The 8,528-nt window shown below is 41.9% G+C and overlaps 1 long non-coding RNA gene across 1 annotated transcript; it reads left to right on the top strand.

The window, feature by feature from the left end:
• The first annotated feature begins 923 nt into the window (after positions 1-923).
• Positions 924-4,972, top strand: LOC109198578 (uncharacterized). The gene is made up of 3 exons (XR_002059324.2): positions 924-1,314; positions 4,270-4,408; positions 4,638-4,972. It is a non-coding gene; the product is annotated as an uncharacterized LOC109198578 (long non-coding RNA).
• The last annotated feature ends 3,556 nt before the right edge of the window (positions 4,973-8,528 follow it).

The raw sequence follows: 8,528 nt of genomic DNA, 5'->3' as shown, positions 1-8,528 counted from the left end.
GAACAACCCCAGGTTTCTCTTCAGCACTGTAGCCAGGCTGACAAACAGTCAGAGCTCTACTGAGCCAACAATCCCTTTAACGTTAACTAGTAATGACTTCATGAACTTCTTCACAAGACTGCTGAAAGAAGTCCTGCCATTAATTAATTCTTCGATCTTAAATATGATCAACCTATCTCTAATAATCGGCTATGTACCACAGGCCTTCAAGGTGGCTGTAGTTAAACCTTTACTTAAAAAGCCATCCCTAGTCCCAGCTGTCTCTTCTAATTATAGGCCAATCTCCAACCTTCCTTTCATATCAAACATTTTCGAAAGAGTAGTTGTCAAACAGGTAACAGATCATCTGCAGAGGAATGGCTTATTTGAAGAGTTGCAGTCAGGTTTCAGAGCCCATCACAGCACATAAACAGCTTTAGTGAAATTTACAAATGATCTTCTTATGGGCTCTGACAGTGGACTCATCTCTGTGCTTGTCCTGCTAGTGTTGACCATGTGTTCGATACTGTTGACCATAATATTCTATTCTTAGATTATTTAAAAGTAAAACTGGAGGCAGAGCCTTCAGTTTTCAGGCCCCTCTTCTGTGGAACCAGCTTCCAGTTTGGATTCAGGAGACAGACACTAATCCTAACTTAAGATTAGTCTTAAAACTTTCCTTTTTGGTAAAGCATATAGTTAGGGCCTTAGTTATGCTGCAATAGACGTAGGCTGCCGGGGGGATTCCCATGATGCATAGAGTTTTTCCTTTCAGTCACCTTTTTCACTCTCTATGTGTTAATAGACCTCTCTGCATTGAATCATACCTGTTATTAATCTCTGTCTCTCTTCCACAGCATGTCTTTATCCTGTTTTCCTTCTCTCACCCCAACCGGTCGCAGCAGATGGCCGCCCCTCCCTGAGCCTGGTTCTGCCAGAGGTTTCTTCCTGTTAAAAGGGAGTTTTTCCTTCCCACTGTCGCCAAAGTGCTTGCTCATAGGGGGTCATATGATTGTCAGCTTTTATAAGGACCTTTTTAAGAGTGATTTCTCAGAAAATCCCAGTTTGTGCAATAGCTTCTTCAAGGGACTCCCTCAGGTGGCGGCTCCAGCCAATCGAAAACTGGAGGTTCAGCCAACTTTGCATGAACTTCATACTGCTCTGATGACTTTTCAGAATGGTAGAACTCCTGGCATGGATGGTCTTCCTGTTGAGTTCTACAAAGCCTTTTGGTCTGTGATGGGTGAGGATTTGCTGGAGGTTGTCACAGATAGTCTGCAGAGAGGCTTGCTGCCTCTGAGCTGTAGAAGGGCGATCATCACTCTCAAGGTCAAGGTAACTTTATTTATACCCATAGGCAAGGTAAATTTGCTTTACAGAAAAATGATAGCATTTGGCATCCCTTCAAAAACACACATACCTAATAAACCTCACTGTAGCACATATATAGTAATTTAATATTTCGAATGAAAAACAAAAACAGTTCTTATTTAATTCAGTGATAGCAACAGGGACAAAGCTATTTTTATAACGCTTTGTCCTGCATCTTTGAAATAGAAACCTCCGTCCTGAGGAAAGAAGCTGAAATTCACCCCTTAGAGGATGGGAACCATTTTTAAGGATTGATAAAGCCATCCTCCTTACCTGCTTAGAGTACAGGGAGGCTAAACAAGACTGTGGCTCACCTATCAGACGACTGGACCATCTCACTATCTGATTTAGAGAGCTTTTCTCTGTGACAGAGGTCTGACCAAACCATGCCACCAAACAAAAGGATAAAACAGACTCAATAAAAGAACGATAAAACAAAGTTAAAATTCTTTGGTCAATGTGGAAATGAGCAAGTTTCCTAAGGCAATAAAGGTGCTGGTGACCCTTTTTACAAACTGATTTGCAATTCTGATCAAAGTTCAGTTTTTCATTGATTATGGTCCCAAGATATTTATATGATTGTACTTGCTCTATTTTCTGACCTTTAATTAAAGTGACTCCGTGCCCATCTGCTGCCAAAGAAGGGAGCTCTACGCAATTTGAAGAACTGGAGACCAGTCTCGTTGTTCTGTACAGACTTTCTTTTGCTTAGTCCTGGCCACCAGACTTCGAGACGTGCTGGCTTTTGTCGTTCATGGAGACCAAACGTATTGCGTGCCCGGCAGGCTGATAAGTGATAATGTCACTTTGATTAGAGATGTTTTGGACCTCTCTAGCTCTTTGGCATAGATGTTGGTCTCATTTCTCTAGACCACGAAAAAGCTTTTGACCGGGTTGAACGCCAATATTTGTGGCACACTTTAACTGCTTTTGGCTTCAGCCCAGGTTTTGTAGCAGTGATTCAGGTTCTGTACCGTGACATTACCAGTGTACTGAAAATAAATGTGGATGTTGCGGGGGTGTCCCTGGAAGGGGCCTCTGGAAAAACTTTGTATAGGCTGCTGGTAAAAACTCTCAATCAAGACAAGCTGAATGGACGCAATGACACGGTGTGGAGGACCCATCTCTCCTTGGCACCTGACATCAAACCAGCATGGAGATCCCTTTACAAACCTCCCCTCACGAAAAAACATGCAGACTTGCAGTGGAGAATTCTTCATGGCATTGTTGCTGTAAACTCTTTTGTTTCTGTTATTAACGCTGCTCTGGAAGACAAATGGGCCTCAGCACCTCCCTCTGCAACTGGCTGCTGGATTTCCTCAGCCAGAGGCCTCAAGCGGTGCGTGTGGGCAACAAGGTCTCAAACAGCATCACCCTGAGCACGGGGGCTCCACAAGGCTGTGTGCTCAGTCCTCTGCTCTTCACCCTGCTGACACATGACTGCTCACCAACCTACAGCTCCAACCACCTTGTGAAGTTTGCGGACGATACAACGCTGGTGGGGCTCATCACCAAGGGCGATGAGACCCACTACAGGAAAGAGGTTGAGCTCCTGACCACGTGGTGCAGAGACAACAACCTGCTGCTAAATGTTAGCAAGACCAAGGAGGTTATTGTCAACTTCCAGAGAGGCCACACCTGTCACCCCCCATTGACCATCGACGGCGCAGCGGTGGAGAGGGTGAGCAGCACCAAGTTCCTGGGGGTGCACATCAGTGAGGACCTCTCCTGGACCACCAACACAGCATCACTGGCCAAGAAAGCACAACAGCGCCTCTATTTCCTGCGCAAACTCAAGCGGGCAAGTGCTCCACCACCCATCCTGACCACATTCTACAGAGGAACCATTGAAAGCATCCTTTCCAGCTGCATCACTGTGTGGGGCGGTAGCTGCACTGACTATAACAGGAAAGCTCTACAACGCATTGTGAGAACAGCTGAGAGGATAGTTGGTGTACCACTCCCCTCCCTGCAAGACATCTACACCACCCGCCTCACCCGCAAAGCCATCACAATTGTCAACGATGCAACCCACCCCGCGCACTGTCTGCTTAGCCTCCTGCCCTCTGGAAAGAGATACAGAAGTCTCCGCTCCTGCACTACCAGGCTCACCAACAGCTTCATCCACCAGGCTGTGAGACTGCTGAACTCTCTCCTCTCCCGGCTCCCAGCCAGCAGAACCACCAGACTGGCAGGAGTATAGGAAGACAGACTGGACTCTACCCTCCCCCACCCCCCCACCCACGCACACTCCCCAACAAGGAAACACTCTGAACCAAGAACTGGAAAACACTCCTGACTGGAAACAACTACCTCTGCATTGCAATTGCACACACCTGCTGCTATATATTTTTAGTATTTTTTTAGCACTATTTATATTATTTATATTACTACTACTGCTGCTACAGTCTTATGCTGCATTAAAACAAAAACCCTTACCAACCACAACCTGGGACTACCTCAAGTAGACTAGTATACTACTTTCCAGGGCACACTGTTGGAACACTTTATCATATGTTCGGTCTTGTCTTGTTATATCCTGTATGTTACCTAAATATAATGCCTTAAGTCTACCTGCACTTTTTTATTTTATATTACCTTATTGTTAGGACTGTTTTTGTTGTGCATCTGCACTTTATTGTTGTCAATGTTTACGCATGGGACAGTGTGAAACGTAATTTCAATTCCTTTGTATGGCAAGTACATTTGAAGAAATTGACAAATAAAATTGACTTTGACTTTGACAAATGTCCGTTCTGTGAGCAGAAGGAGACCGTTTCATTGTTTTTCTGAATGTGTTCACCTCTCGGCTGTTTGTGCTTCTAAAAGCTATCTTTAGTAGATGTAAAAGAAGAAAATTAAATTTAACAAATCAGTGATCTGTGAATTCGTATTTTTCTTTTTTGTCTTTCAATTCAGGTGCTTTACACTTGTCCTCTCCCAGCATTCAGCACTTCAGACACTCAACACCCCACCCAGACGACAGCCTTACCCCGACCTGATGAGAAGGATGGATGACCAAAGGACAAACTGGAGAGTGGAGCTGTTTTCCAACTATGTAAGCTATCACCTCACATTGACTACAAACTGTCTTGAAGACTAAATTCTTCCAGTAGTTGGTATAAGTCATGGTTCGATGTCAGCAGCACTGTAGGTTTAAGTTTATTTATAGTTTTCATGTGTGTATGTTGGATTTAAAATTGCGTTTTAACAACATACTGCAACTACCAACAATGAAAATCTGTTGTGTGTTAAAATGACAACTTTCTTGTGTTATTGCTTTGCAGGGCAGTGTCTTTAGCAATCCTGGAACAGCTGAGAGTGGACAGAGCTGCACAGAGGACCAAAGATCCACTCTCAGCACTTTATATCTGACCGGCCCCAGCACCACCCCTCTTCACCCAACGTGAGGAGGGACCTGACCCCGCCTGCACAGAGGGAGTTGTGGACATCATTTCTGTGTCACTGGGTTTAGGAACCTTCTCACACACACACACGGATGAACACTGTCACTGGAAGATGTCTCCATTGCATCAGCAGGATGTAAGCATTTATACAATATTGCAGTTTGTGATGTTTTATACATGTTTTTATCTCTTCATTTAAAACTAGGAGATATAAAATAAACCAATTTTCATAATATTTTCTGTGTATTTCTTTTATAATAAGTTATTTGGAGCATCATTGCAGCCTGTCAGCTTTTTATTGAGGATTTAGAAAGTTGTTGGTGGCCTGAGTGTGTACAGTGGGGAGTTGTTTTTGTCACATGGTGAAAGTGACCTGATGGGGAGCAAAAAGACAAACTGAACAATTTGGGGATTCACAGACTTTTGTAATCCTTTGAAAAAATGAAGAAAACTTGTTCTCTGTAAACAAAAAGCTCAAATATAAACCATCCTGACACACTGACAGAAATGATCTGCTATCTATAAGCAGGACAATGTTTTCATGAGCCTGGTGGAGGTAATTTGCATGAGTTTAATCTCCTGGTCAAAACTTGCATGATTCTGTTAGGACTGTAACTTTCTCCTGTTTATTTATTAATTTGTGTATTGTAGAAGATTAATACATTCACCAACCTATTCTTACTTGGCCTGAATGTTTGAATGTTTGCAGTTTCAGGTCATCCTACTAATCAGTTTTAAGTACTGTAGAAAGTGAGTACCAATTTAATCAAGTCCTGGGATGAAATGGGACAAAAGGGTAATGTGACAGCCACATTACCGGTAGTTCCCTTTCCTCGTTTAACAATGTGTAAGCATACTGCTTTAACCTGCAATTTACTGCATGTTATAATGCTGCATGGTACAACCACAGTCTGCTAACCACCCATGATCGAAGGTTTTGAGGTCTTGCTCGAGCTACTGATGAAGCTTTATCAATGATTGTTATGTTTCCCAACCACATTTTATCCCGATGGTCCAAGGCTTACATCTTTATGGTCACAAACGTACTTCTGTAATTAAACAGTAACCAATTTATTACTTTAATTTACATTGGGAGCATTAATGAACATAAATCAGATTTAACCAGATTATGTGTTTAGGTCAAGAGGCACAGACCATCTTTAAGAGGCTCTTCTTGAATGTCTAATCACACAGTGTTTGTGTTTGTCTGCAGCATCACTGCAGCAGAGTGGGTATAACACAAGGCCACAGTCACGTGGTATTAAGTCAATAAAATACCCTTAAACAAAGTCAGAGGGATGTGACTGAGGTTATCAGTATGACCGCTCCATAGATTTCCTCCCTGATGCTCCTTTGCCTTCTAGATATCAGTACAATTTTTAAACCCAAATAGGTCACTTAAAGTATTTTAACCTCCTAAGACCAGAAATCTCTCATGGCATGCATTTTTAATTTCTTTGCTATTTGGGCTGATTGGGACCTGATGAATGTAAAAACATAGAATTACCGGATTTGTTTTGGGGGGTTTTTTTACCTGATTTTTATCTCTGAGAAAAATGAGATCCAGATATGAGGACATTCATTTAAAATTTTGATATAACAGTGGCAATATACTGTCCTCGTAAGTGGATATGCATGATACCACGTGACTCGTTATCGTGCTTTTGGCTCAGATACTGCCGAGCGGTTTTCCATATTGTTTGACCAATTTATTTCTTATCCTCCTGAGTTGTCCACCTCAGATGGATTAGTTTCGTATTTGGATTCTGCTTGTAAATCTGTCCTCGACGCTGTCGCTCCTTTTATATTCAGACAATGCAAGCCAAAGGCTAGTCCTTGGCTAACTGATTTTACCAGAGCCACTAGAAAAGAATGTAGAAGATGTGAAAGACGGTGGAAAAAAGATAGGCTGTGTGTCTCTATGGAAGCTCTTAAGACTAGCTGGAAAGTCTATCAGAGAGCAGTAAAGGCTGCCAAGCACTCCTATTTTTCTCAACTTATTGCTGCCAGCTCGCATAACCCTCGTGTTCTATACAACACTATAAATTCTGTAATTAATCCGGAAGGCTATATTCTTTTGCACTCTTCTGCAGTTATGTGCAATAAGTTTCTTAATTATTTTGTGGACAAGGTTGCTAGTTTGAGACCTCCGACTCTACCTATTGCTGACCCAGCCATGCATGGTTCTTGCTCAAGTCTGTTGTCTGCTTTTCTACCAATTGTTTTATCTGATTTAGAGAAACTTGTGTTGAAAGCTAAACCGTGTGGCTCTCCAAATGACGTTGTTCCTCCCCGCTTTCTCAAAAAGGTATTTCCTATCATTGGACCACACATTCTGAACATTATTAATACTAGTCTTTTGTCTGGTCAAGTACCTAGGGAATTGAAGCATGCAGTCATACATCCTTTACTTTAGACAGTTCAGTCATATCAAATTTTAGACCCATCTCTAAGCTTCCCTTTCTTAGTAAGATTCTGGAAAGGATTGTTTATACTCAGTTGATGGACTACTTGAATGACCCTAAATTGTCAGAAACATAAAGTGCCATTCCATCTATACGCAGATGGCTGCCAGCTCTACTTACCCTTTAGTCTTTCTGATAGTCTCCCAACTCGAACTCTGCTTGACTGCCTTACTGATGTCAAAGCATGGATGGCAAAAAACTTTTTAAATTTTAATGATCGGAAGACAGAAGCAATTTTATTTGGCCCAAATCGTTCTTCTCATACTCCGGATGTTGATCTTGCAGCTTTAACTTCCCAACTAAAGAGTTCGATCACAAATCTTGGAGTTAAAATTGATTCTGCACTTACCTTTGATGACCATGTAAACGGGGTGGTAAAATCAGACGTTTATCAAAGTTTATCAAAGGTTTATCAAAGGTTAAGCCCTTTCTTTCCAAGCGTGACTTGGAAAATGTTATTCATGCCTTTATTACCTCACGTTTAGATTATTGTAATTCTCTTTTAATAGGGGTTGGGCAGGGCACTTTGTCACGCTTGCAATTAGTGCAAAATGCTGCGGCACGATTTTTAACTGGCAGAAGAAAATTTGATCACATCACTCCGATATTGGCCTCTCTACACTGGCTTCCAATTGAATTTAGGATCCGTTTTAAAGTCCTTTTATTGGTTTTTAAAGCTCTAAATGGTCTGTCACCTGTTAATTTGTCTGACTTGTTGAAGCCCCACGTCCCCACTCGTTCCCTTCGGTCAGCTGAGCAGTTGCTGCTTTCTGTCCCAAAGTCACGGCTGAAACTTAGAGGAGACCGAGCGTTCTCTGTTGCAGCGCCGATGCTTTGGAATAACCTTCCTCTCCATATTAGACAGGCTACATCAGTGCCAGTTTTTAAGTCTTTATTAAAACCTATTTTATTCCTTGGCTTTTAACTCTGTGGGTAACTGATATTTTATTTTTATTTTTATTTTTGTATTTTATTTTTTTTTATTACTATGTGCATATTAGTATTGTACAGCACTTTGGTCTACCAGGTGTGTTTTTAAAGTGCTATATAAATAAATGATGCTGCTGATGATGATGATGGATATCAAGCCCTTGTAGAGCAAAACTTTGTATTTTGGTCTAGACAACCCAAAAATGTGATGTCCACATATGTGGACGCCAGGTCCTAAGAGGTTAAAATAACATTTGGGTGAGCAAATGCACCAGGAGTCTTTCAGGCCCAAGTCAGTGAGATCCTTCTTAACTACGTGAGGTCAGTTAAAAGCAGACTCAGTCAAAGTGGTTGAATGTCACGTCCCACACAGACC

The sequence above is a fragment of the Oreochromis niloticus genome, unplaced genomic scaffold (assembly GCF_001858045.2).
Source record: "Oreochromis niloticus isolate F11D_XX unplaced genomic scaffold, O_niloticus_UMD_NMBU tig00007653_pilon, whole genome shotgun sequence".
NCBI lineage: Eukaryota > Metazoa > Chordata > Actinopteri > Cichliformes > Cichlidae > Oreochromis > Oreochromis niloticus.
Note: the sequence above shows the minus strand (reverse complement) of the source record. Positions and strands in the feature narration are given on the sequence as shown.